The sequence below is a fragment of the Cimex lectularius genome, unplaced genomic scaffold (assembly GCF_000648675.2).
Source record: "Cimex lectularius strain Harlan isolate CLEC.00 unplaced genomic scaffold, Clec_2.1 scaffold215, whole genome shotgun sequence".
In the NCBI taxonomy this organism is placed as follows: Eukaryota; Metazoa; Arthropoda; class Insecta; order Hemiptera; family Cimicidae; genus Cimex; species Cimex lectularius.
In genome coordinates, this window is record NW_019392799.1 from 355,102 (window position 1) to 367,932 (window position 12,831).

At 37.4% G+C, this 12,831-nt stretch overlaps 1 protein-coding gene across 1 annotated transcript in view; it reads right to left on the reverse strand.

The window, feature by feature from the left end:
- LOC112127314 (heterogeneous nuclear ribonucleoprotein C-like) overlaps positions 1-3,857 on the reverse strand; it is a 322,966-nt gene extending 319,109 nt beyond the window's left edge. Inside the window, exon 1 of the mRNA XM_024228036.1 lies at positions 3,669-3,857. The gene's annotated coding sequence lies outside the window, so the exon portion shown is untranslated. The remainder of the gene's footprint in view (positions 1-3,668) is intronic.
- Positions 3,858-12,831: the final 8,974 nt, after the last annotated feature.

Here is a 12,831-nt window from a genome sequence, read left to right on the forward strand (position 1 = left end):
TTAACAATTTTAGTTTTTTAGAAGGTAATTTTTTTCTCAGCCAAGACCTTACATAAAAAGATTAATTAATTGAAAGAAGTAATTTGGTCAATCATATCACTAAATATAATGGATTTCTTAAATGATTTTAAGGATATTATAAAAAAGTTAACAATTTTAGTTTTTTAGAAGGTAATTTTTTTTCAAACAATACCTTACATAAATATTAATGTTTAAAGATGTTTTTTGGTCAATCGGACCACAAAATCTAATGAATTTATAATTAAAGGTTACTCCAAGATCGTTTGTGATAGTTTTTGATGATAAATGGGAGCTGTTTAATCCTTATAAAAAAGATAGTACTACTTACTGTGAGTAGGAACTATCTTTTTAAAAAGGATTGAACGCCGCACTCACTCCATCATTCATCATTTCTAGGAGCTGTTTATGTCATACTTGTAAGCGACCCAAGAGTTAGATTTATAGATTTTGTTGTATTTTTCAACATGTAGTATTTCAATTATTTTCAATCGACCAGATGAGATGAATTTAAGACAGATTGAAGCAGTCTGCAATCCTCATTAGATTTAATTGTTCCCAATGTAGCAGGCAAAATGGAAAGGAATGGAATGTCATATAACAGTGGAGATCTTGTAGAACACCAGAATTAGATTGATATTCGTCTATTTTTACTACTTGGAGACGATGAAACAAAATAGTTTGAAAAGCAAAGTAACAGAAGACAATTGATACCTACTGCTTTAAGTTTTGAAATTAATATTTTATGATCAGTTTGAGAAATTTATGCAGACGTGTTATGTGTTATGCGGCTAGGTCGCTAGTATCTTCTTTAAGTAAAATGCCAATGAGATCGTTGCTTTGCAAGCAACTTTTGACAGCTGACTTTCAGCCCCCAACACATACAAAATATAACCTAGCCTAAAACTAACGAACTTCTATAATCAGTCGCACAAATAAATACATTCACACCTATGTACATTATACTCGTTTTGATTAATTGGTGGTTTACTCGATATTCGTCCATCGACCTACACACAATATTAATAATGTAATCTAATATACGGTGTTTAGTGAACGTTACTTGATGATTATTTGGAGGTCGATGCGGTCTGGTGTGACGTAGGTTTCAGAAAAACATTTTCTTTATCGTGACAACGTTTCGATCTTTATTGAGACCATCTTCAGGGCTCAAAGTCACACATTCTTCTGTGGGGCACGACAGCACGACACAGAAGAGTGACACATCTACACGGAAAAGAAAAACTTTGAGCACTGAAGATGATCTCAATAAAGATCGAAACGTTGACACGATAAATAAAATGTTTTTCTAAAACCTACGTCACACCAGACCGCATCTCACGACCTCCAAATAATCAATGTAATCTAAATTAGGATCGACGGGGTATTTTTATAAATAATCCACCATCGTTCCAAATCATACAAATTATATGAAACATAATATCTATATACAATAAAAAAACATGTTTTCCAAAAAGCAGGGATCCCATAAACTGGCTAACGTGCCTGTGAACCTTTCTTAAATTCGGCGGCAAGCCTACACATTCTCTATAAGGAGCCAAGACAGACGAACTTCTATTATGTGAGATAAATTAAGCACTCTTTTTGTTATACAGGCCTTTTTAGATGGCCCGTATAAATTTCTCATGAACGAAGGACGCCATAAAAAAAAAATGTTTAATACTTTTTCGTCTAGTTTCAAATTTTAACCTTTTTTTGGAGAAACCTCAGGCCCGGTTCAACTTCACAATTTTAAAAACGACCCTAGATAAAGGCAATTAATGTTTACTTTAGTGAAGACGCAAATTATTTGAATTTACAACGAAACAAACTAAACGAGTTTTTTTCAGACTGTCTGCCATAACTTTGTCATTTTTTGACCAATTTAAAATCCGATTGCACCGATATTTTCAATGTAAAAAATGCTTTAAAATGATGTCTCCGGATGTATAGTATATAGTATATATCGTATTTGATATTTTGAAGTTAACTAGGCCTGATATACCATTTATAATTTTTGTCCAAAAAAAGGTTAAAATTTGAAACTTGACTAAAAAATATTAAAGACGTATTTTTTGTTTTTTTGATAGCGTCATTGGTTCAAGAGAAATTCAGCTGGGCCATCTACAAAGGACACTCTGTATAGTGTTAGATTTTCCTAGATTTTGTAAAAACGCTTAGGAATATTTCATCTATTATATATCTTAAGATTTATTCTATTATACATATATATATAAGTAAAGCACGTCACCAACATGATTTTTATTTTTTCTGATGGATATTTTGCCCGAAAAAATATAACCCCTCAGTTCCAAATATGTTTGTATAATCAGATAACAATGTCGGTAATATGCCTGAATTATTTCTTTTTACTTACTTGTTTGCTGGAAAGATAACGTGTCTACTACTTTGCGACACGCCACGTAATATATCAAAATTCCAAACAGAGTACGAAAAAGAACGGCCCGATGTGCCATTAGAACACAAACCCAACGCATTATCAGTTATTGTACGATATCAATTTTATAAATGCGCCCAATTTGATACGAATCTCGGGTAATTTTTGTTTCGTTACAAAATATTTGTCGGCCAAGTTCTAAAATTATGAATAAGTAACGAATTGTTTACATAAGTGCATAAGGCGGGTTTTATCAACATAGAAGAGAATAAAGCGTTTTTATTTGTAAGGGGCGAACTTGTACCCGTGGTAGTGGCGCATTGCGATAACATTAGGCTAACGGTATCCTCATTCTAAATTTATTCTTCGATTCAACGTACCATTTAAGCTAGACTTTATTTCACACAATACCGTACAAAGTCACATCTACTCAAATGATCCTAAAAAGGTAAAAACAAAACTGGCCAGCGCTAAGGATGTGAAGACGAATTTTTTAACTTATCTTTACATCTGCAGAAACAAACTCAATAAGTTCACATACTTAGACTTAATTCATACTTGATTGAAACAAAAAGAAATTACAATAAGGGGGGGGGGAACCGGACCTACTTTTTATATAAATGTTGACAGATTTGGATAATTAAATAAAATTAAAATTTTATTGATTTGTATTCACGTAGATTGTGTTTAATACCGTATTTCAAAACCACGACATTTAATTAGTTCTGGTATTTGAGTAATGATTATTTGAACAAAACAGGCAATTTTCTACCGGGATTCGAACTCACACGTAATCTACGTCTGTAAAAAATTATTTATTTCGAACTGAATCACGTGGATGTGATTTTGACCAATTAATTTTTGTTACTTCCCTTTTGAATTTTGGCGAACAGATGAAAAACGGATTAATGAAGAATATCATGTTTTTTGTTTTATATAAAAAAAATTGTTTTATTTCCTTAATATTGTTTAAATTTGTTCAAAGTAGACGATATATTTTACATAAGACATAATTATTTCATGTTTTTCTCAGTTTCTACATTGAGATATTTTGTCTTGACCGCTACTGTCAGTTAATTTTCAGAGAATTTGACTTTATTTATGACGTCTTTCTTGACAAATGTCTCTTGTATATAATTAACGTATGTAATCGACTAGTTTTGGAATTGCAAAAAAAAATTTCATATGTTCAATGGTTGGTTAAAGGGAAAAAACGTGCAAACGATTATTGGGATAATGGATTTTAATTTACCTTGATTTTGTAATTTCTAAGGTCTCGATTCAAAAAAATGAGTTTTTTTTACGCTTTGTCGCGATTGGATTTGTATGTCACACGCGTGGCGCGATGTTTTTGACGTTTTATGACGAAAGCTGAGTTCACCAAGTACGGAGGAGCTCTGTAGAGCGACTGAAGTGATCCTTGGCGGGAAAAGGGGTTTTCGGCGATTTTGTCCAGTTCGTGAGCCGTCGGAACTACTCGGTGCGACTGGGGGCGGATCTTATACGGCAAAAACCGAACAAGGCCGACCTCCCTCTGCTTTTACTTATGACCGGACGAATTAAACTTTTGGGCCAGTGGAAATCCTGCTATAAATTGTATGACGGCACATTTTATTTTTATTTTAAATAAACTTACGGTTTGCATGGAAAATGCGAGAGCTAACGTTAAACGCATAGAATAAAGACATAAATATAAATAAATCGCAGAAACATGAAGCAAAGATCGAGAGGCTAAAGGTAGCCTATACAAGAGTGGGATTTCCTCAAGGACTTGACAGTCCAAGCCTTGAGAAATTCCTCAATGTGGCGGAGTCCTTCAGGCCGCGGAGAGAGGAAGAGGCCGAAAAATCCCGAAAATCAATTCTTTTCCGCCTTGTGGCCGGTTTTTATAAGTTTCCCTACGAGATGAGAATTTCTGAAGTACTGCCTATTTCGCCGTCACGAAAAATTTTAACAGAATTCATACAAATGTACGAGAAAGAACCTTGCTTGTGGCTATAACATGAGGTCGCGTACGCGAAAATGTTAAAAAATTTAAAGAAGTGGACGCAAAAGCAATAAAGAGTGACGTGATTAAAAAAAATAAACAATATGAGAAGCCGTCCGAAAATAAAATTAAAAAAATTAAGGAATCTGAAGGCAGTAGGATCTGCTGTTGTTGTGTGCAAGCGTATGAACAACCACCAGTCAAAACTGGTCTAATCTTCCTTGAGATGTCCTTCTAATGTCTTTATCTTCCTTGAGATGATTTCCTTGGCTAAAATCGGTTCAGTAGAGGAAATCCGCAAGAAAACCCCAGAGTATTTTTTCTTGAGGATTTCCGCAAATTAAGGATTACGCAAATCAATGCCATCGCGGTGTGAATGTCATTTCATTTTTCCTTGAGCAGAAGCAGTCTTGTCCGGGTATATTCTGTGACATTGCTCATGCCTTTGACCCTGGTATCAGGGTCTACTGAGGAAGCTGAAGAGCATCCTGTCCAATACCTACTACCTTACCTTAAAATCGTCCCTGTCTGACCGTTAATTCAGAGTTAGTCACAGCGAATACCCCGATAACAAGGGAGCAGTCTTGGACCTCTCCTCCTGCTGGCATTCCTATTCTTTCAAAAATAATTCTCTCTTTTGCTGACAATGCAGCAATCCTTTCCTCTCATAAAGAAACAGACACCGTATACAGAAACCTTCAATATCATTTGCTGTGGCTCGAAGTTTGGTCCAAAAATGGAGAAATAAAAATAGATGTAACGAGAAACAATTAACTTCACACTCAGGCAAATTACACTGCCGCCTGTTAACTTTATGGATAGATTTCACGATCCAAACTTCCAACTATAATTAATAATATTAATAAGATTAATATATATTCAAACCTAATGGAGAGAATTCACAACTGCGATATACCCGTCGTCCTGGATATTTTTTGAATTCTAATAAGTGGATTATCGTCCAAACCTTCCATTGTCTTCGCTTTCCAGTTAAATTTTTCTAGCTTGGCAACCAGTTTTGTAGCAAGAATTATAGTTTATGCGCGGCTACCTCGAAACACATTTTCTTTGCACTTACTAACAATTAATACATCGACTATTTCATTAGCTGCAAAATTAGGAGCCATAACAATAAATAATAAAAACCTGGAAACTGCAAATTTGTTCAAATACTATGAAAACGGCTGTCAGGTATTTATGGTATACATTCGGAATTATAATAAAATAAAATAAAACGTCAAACAAAAACAAGTAAGTCATGCTGAACCGTCATTCACCGTCTTCACGCGTGGGTTTGTTGAACTACTCAAACATGAACAAACTGATGAAGACGGACCCGATAAGAGACCCGATACCGGTGCAGCATGAGTAAACCGACTCGCAGACAAACATCAATCAAAAATTTGTAAAAATTTCTATTCAAAAGTTATGCGACCGTAGCTGATTTATTATTAATACTTAACTGCGTTTTTTCTTGTTTTTTAATTTTGTTATTACTTTCATTTTATCATTTAGTTGACTAATTACATTAGTAGAAATTGAAAGCCTGCCCAAACAGAGGGGGCAAGACCTACACTTCTTCAACACTCAGCGGTCTTGCAGGTTTAGTATCTATGTTGTCATTTTAAGGCCCACTAAGCTGAAATATCTTTTTTATCTTCTAAGATTTGTATGTTTGAAGGTAAAGATTATTCACTTTGCTTCTAGTTTGTACATATTATAACAACAAAGTACGTCCAGGCTCTCTCTAAGGATAGTCTAGTCTTGGCATTGGAAGGAAAATTTAAAAAAAAATCCACCTGAAAACCAGCCCAATCAGATTTGTATCCACTTTAATTTTTATTGATAAATCATTTCTGTTGTGTGCCCCATTATCATTTATGGTTTTATTTTTTGGTCTTCATTACCTTTTTGACTATCAAAGTNCTTCACCCATTGAAGACATGTCCAAGTGCGCGTACAACAATCTAGTTTTTCAATCGAGATGTAAAAAAACGCAAGCACTTTGGTGAACTCTCGTGTAAGGTAGGTGCACATTGGAGATCAACTCCTTCTTCGTCACCTTTAGATTTGAAATAGTCTTCCCTGCTTAATAGACTTCTATAGGATCACCTATTTCATCATCAGATGATGTAAGTTTGTAAGCAAAATAATTCTGTTTAGCTGGCTCATTGTCCAGCTGCACATTCCTTTCCAAAAGAGTACAAAGCATGTCAGAGTGGCAACCGTGAATAGTTGAGGGTTTTTGCTTTTGGCAGTTGCCATTTCTGGAACTTCGCCCATTGAGGACGTGTCCAAGTGGGTGTACAACAATCTAGTTTTTCAATCGAGATGTAAAAAAGCGCAAGGACTTTGGTCAACTCTCGTGTACCGTATGTGCACATCGGAGATCAACACCTTCGTCACCGTTAGATTTGAAATAGTCTTTCCAGATTGACATACTGACTTTTAGAGGATCACCGATTTCATCATCAGTTGATTTAAGCTTGTAAGCAAAATTATTCTGTTTAGCTGGCCTATTGTCCAGCCGTACATTCCTTTCTAAAAGAGTTCAAAGGATGTCAGGGAGGCAATCGTGAAAAATTGAGGGTTTTTGCTTTTAGCAGTTACATTTCTGGAATTTCGCCCATTGAAGTTATGTCCACGTGTGACAACAATCTAGTTTTTGAATCGAGCCTGTGCTTGTCTAGGGCTAATGCGACGTTGGAAAAAGCACAAGCACTTAGATCAACTTTTTGATTTTAGCTGGCCTATTGTCCAGCTGCACATTCCTTTCCATAAGAGTTCAAAGCATGACGGATGGCAATTGTGAAAAGTTGAACTTTTTGCTGTTAACAGCCATTTCCTTAGCATGGCAAAGAACATTAGTCCGCCCTTCGGTGTCGTCGTTGATAACTCATTTTTGCACCGCTTTGCCCCTTAATGATTCCGTCAGCAACATAATTCCGGCAATTTTAAAATGAGAATGTTCAACGTAGCACTTTCATGAACCCTGCTACGTCTGCTGCTCCGCATATCTTTGGGCTGTATGGTAAGTCACAGCTTTGCCAATGAAGAATAGAGTTAAATTGTAATTAAAATTAAAATGGTGAGAAGCCGAAACGGTTATAGCCAGACTAAATGATCGAGAACGACTAAGCTACATACAATTTAAAATTATTCTGGTCTGCAGAGTGATGAAGTGTAATTTGGTCGTTGATTTTAGACTGCTTATTCTCATTCCTACTAAAATATGACAGGTTCAACATCTCGCAAATCTTAAGGGGAATCTCTCAACTTTAAATAATATATTAATATAATATCATAAATACAACGAAAATTCATCTGCCCAAATAGCATTTCTTTTCTTACTAGAATTTGTCCTCCAATAAATACAAACTGCAAAACATTTGTTTAAGGTTCGAATTTGGGCTGTTTTATGTACAACTTGTATTCTGTGTGATAAACAGCAGATGATTCTCGTAATAGACAGTTGTCCCACCTCTTAAAAGCACATAGTCAACGCTCCTGTCGGATTATGGTTGCAGTAAATATTAATTTTGATAATAAAGGTCCTTAATTTAATTTCCACCCGCTGTGATCCTCACGGCGCCCCCCCCCCAACTTAGTTGGAAGTACTCGAGTGGGTTACGTTCTGGAAAATTAAGAAATATTATGCAAAGTTGTTGAAATATAATTAGCGAGTTTGCCTTTGCAGTGCCTCCTAAAACGGAAATTTTCCGGGTGTTTAACACTCTATCATAGAAAAAGTTATCATATTCTTTTCGGCTTGGAAAACCTTTTATTTTATTTTATTGGTACATGTTTTCGCCACCTTGCTTCTCTTTATTATTAGTCATATATATTTTACAATCTCTTTACTCAGTTAATAAAGAATAATATTTACCTAATATTTAACAAAAAAAATTATTATATATTTTGGGACACGTATATGTTCAAACATGAAGGAAAATGTTATATATTCTGCCCCATTCAACTGCTGAGTGTCAATTATTGGCTCCACATAGAGAGCGAGTAGTACTGTGCTAGAACAAGGTAGCGAGACTCTAGTCTCCTGTTCCGATATTTCAACGAGACAGAGATGCTTTGCTGTGTACAGTTTGTGTTAAATATAATATTAGATTGATTGAATTTATTAGCGAGAATGTGTAGCGTTTCAAGCCCTGGTGGCTCTCAAGGTGAGGTACTATCGCCACTTTTTTAGTTGTTGGTAGTTGATGATGTAATCAAAGATCTTAAAAGCTTAAGATATAATACCATAGGTTACGCAGATGACCTGAAAACAATCATAAAATTGAAATTTGATTGCCTCAATGTTTTCTAATACTTCAATATCCCAGTTTTTCGATTTTCCGGATAAATTGAGAAGCAATGAATATTAGCCACCAGAAAGCCAGTTTAAATCCCAGCTATAGGAGTTAGTTTTTTTTATTCTAATTTATTTTTATTACAATTATATTACAAAATGGCAAAAAGGAGGGAAAATTCAAAAGGTGGGGTTGAGATGGGAAGTTAGTGTCCGAGTGGGTCGATGTCACGATAGCTCAAATGGTAGAGCAGCGGCGTATCTAGCCGAAGATCGTGGGTTCGAATCCCGCTCGTGCCATTGACTTTTTTATCCCAACTAAAAACCTTAATTAATTGTAATATATTAATTGGTCAAGTAGACCACAAAATTAGTGAATTTATTTTTATTACTTACAGCTCAGACGGTACCTAGGCGACCAGGCCTGAGCAATCAAAACCATAAATTATATATAAATATAAATTAAAAAAGTTAAAATAAACGATAAGATCTAGGAGTACAACACCGATTTGCATTTCCTGATGAAAGAGCTGAGGCCTTCGTGGAAAACGTCAGTCGAAGAGGTAGTGTCATTCAAAAGGCGACCAATTGTGGTCTGTCAAGCTCGTAGGTCAGGTGAAAATGTGGGCCATTCCTCAGGTTGCTCTGAGACCTTAAAACGACACAAAGCTAATTTTCCTTCGAAGCTTGAATAAGTCCTACTTGAAGTTTGTACGGAGGGGAGAATAGTCACCATCCGATGGCCAGTACTCCAGGAGGAAATAAATTTGATTAGCTGGATTTTGAATCCTTGCCGGACGTCTGAAGTTGCCTTTGTTAGATGGCACCCTGCATTTTCCAAGTGCAGTCAAACTAAAAATTGAAGTAAGACTTTAAAAGCAAACGGATTAATAAATTCAGCAGTCATTCTCTTAACAAATTCGAGGTTACGGGTCGCTTTTTTAATAACTGTATCGATATGAGCATGTGTATGTTAATTTAAAGTTATAACTATCAAAAAAAAAATTTAATACTATAAATATTATATTCGGTTGTCGAGAAAAAAATCGTTTTATATAATAATATAATGGATTATAGGACCATATGTATAAAGATGGTGATAGTGATGATGATGGTGATGAAACTACTAGGAAGCTGGGTTTGTGTTCTTCAGGCACTGCAGCCTTCCGGCTTATTGTACCTTCCTAGTTCATAGTTCAGTGCAATAGACTTAGAAGTATCAGGTCATTGACTGTTGCTGCTACAATTTCATTCCCTAGATTTTTTAGTTAAATCTCCATTGGGCCGATGCTTCGCATTCGAAGATGTTATGGGTGGCTGTTTCTTCCTCCTCATTGCATAATCTGCAGATGGGATCATCGTTACATATGCCCATGTTGTGTAGATGTTTTCTCAGATGTCAGTGACCGGTTAGTAGTCTTATCACTCCTCTGATTGCTGCAGTGATTTTGCCAGTCTTGGTGAGGGTTATTTCATCATAAGTTTACTGTGCCTAGCGCCGCTAGAGTTTATCCACTTCTCCTTTAGTTTTATTTGGATCCATTCTACTATGGAGGATTCTATATTTGTTTTTGTTATCCCAAGTATAAGATATGGGCGGCTGTTTCTCCCTCTTCATTGCATAATTACAAATCCCCATGTTATGAAGATGTTCTCTCAGATGCCAGTGCCCAGTTGTTAGTCCTACCACTCCTATGAGTCTGGCCCTCTCCAATCGTCATTATTTATTTTATGGATCTGCATTCTGTCTGTTCGATGATGATAAGGGTGGCTGTTTCCTCCTCCTCATTGCATAATCTGCAGATGGGATCATCGTTACATATGCCCGTGTTGTGAAGATGTTTTCTCAGATGTCAGTGACCGGTTAATAGTCTTATCACTCCTCTGATTGCTGCAGTGATTTTGCCAGTCTTGGTGAGGGCCCTAGGGTCTTGCAGAACTCTTCTGGTCAGTCTGCCTGCTTTCTCGTTTCCCAAAATTCCTCTGTGCCATGGAACCAAAGATATCGTCAGGTTGTTGTGTTTCCCCAGGTATTGGAGATTTTGGATGCATTCACTGACTAATTTTGATAATTCTTTTACATGCTAATGCTTTAATGGCTGCTTGGCTATCAGATCTTATGAGATTGTTTTGCCAGTGCAACCTCTTTTAAGACTTTCTTAGGCGAGTTTGATTGCTCATACCTTGGGCTTGTACAAAACATACCCGATCCGGTTCCTTCGTTTGTTTTGGAACGATCTGTATACCATATCATTGTATCTGATGCTCTCCTGAATTCTTCCTTTCCTTCATCCGTTCAATCTTTATAGGATGTTATAAAGAATGTTTGTATTAATATTGTTTTATTAATTACGGCTGTACGCTCGAATTGTTTAGCTCTCATCCAATTTGATTGTTTTTGGAGGCTTAATGAGATTTTCCTAGTTTCTCCTTGTATAAATGTTTCCAGTGGAGGTATGCTTAGCAGAGTTTCTAGTGCACTTGAAGGTTTTTTTTTCTATACATATTCTATTTTTCCTTTCAAACACTACATTCATACAAATAAATACATTCATACACATAAATACATCAATACAGTACACTCATTCCGTTTGGTCGGTGGAGTACTTGATATTTCTCCACCGACCCTATATTCAAACTAATCTAGATTGGGGTTGATGGAGTACTTTTATAAATATTCCGCCATCGACCCCGAATATTACGCTCTCATCGTTCGAGGGGTGATGATGACGTTATATTTCACCCTCACACCTCGCCATTCACGCTAATAAATACATGCACTCTGACAAACCATATAGACACACAACACATAAGACATACTATATGCAATAAAAACAAAAAAACAATTTTCCTTAAAAAGCGGAATAGGGGACTCTGAAACTCGCTACCGTGCTCGAGAACTCTTCTTAAGTCCGGCGGCATGCCTACACGCTCTCTGTATGGAGCCAAGGCATGACACGCCTCTATTATGTGGGACGAGCAACCTTTCTCTGCATAAGGGGCATCTGCGCGGGCTTTGGCCCAAAAGCAGGTGCCCATGTGTCAACCGCGTATGGCCAATCCTCAGTCGGGAGAGGACGATCCCTCGTCTCCTGCTCAGATTCTCTGAGGGCCATCTACCGGTCGTGCTCTTGACTCGCAAGAGCCTCTCCGACGACCCCGCCCACTGACGCTGCCATCTTTCTTTTATCATATATTTAACTGCGTGTTTAGCGTCAGGGGGCCTGATCGCGATGGTCCGATCCGAAGGGTGGGACGTACCGGCTTTCGCCGTCTCGTCCGCGCGTTCGTTACCCTCCAGGCCGACGTGTCCGGGAATCCAGACAACAACCACCGTTTTTCCGAGAGGCTCCAGCTCCGCGTAGTTCTCTAACAAGAGCACGACGAGAGGGTCCACAGAGTATAGCCCAGACAGCGCTCAGAGAGTCGGTACATACGAGGAACGCTGAGCCCTCCTCGGTCCGCACCGCCTCGAGAGCGTGTCAAATCGTATACAGCTCTGCCGTGTATCGCTGCAATGAAGGGGCAACGACCAGGAGGTGGCCACTCCGTCGCTATACACAGTCCACGCCACACCATCGTCGGTCTTGGACCCGTCTGTAAAAATCAGATGAAAACCGGCGTATCTATTTCTAAGTTCAAGGAACTTAGACTTGTAGAGGTATGGCGGCGTACACGATTTGGGCAAGTTGGCCAGATCGTCGCGGACGAGTACAGCCGGAATGGTCCAGGGTGGTGTCGGCCGGTGGCCCAACCGAAGCACCGTTCCCAGCGCCCATCCGGCCCTCCCTAGAGACTCACCGAAGCGAATCCCGAGGGGTCACGTCCGCTAGAAGTGTTTGTTCTTATTGCCCCTGTGATACATAGTTTTGCTAATATTTGTATGCTGCCTAGTGATTGAATTGCCTTTGTTAAAGGGCAACCTGCATTTTCCAAATGCCATCAAACTAAGGATTGAAGTAACACCTTTAAACCAAACAGATTCATAAATTCAGCAGTCATTCTATTAACAAATCCAAGGTGTCTATATTAATATAAAGTTATAACTATGTTTTTCCAAAAAAAAATTACTGTTATTATGTAGTAATAATACATTCAGTTGTCGAGAAAATAAATCATTTT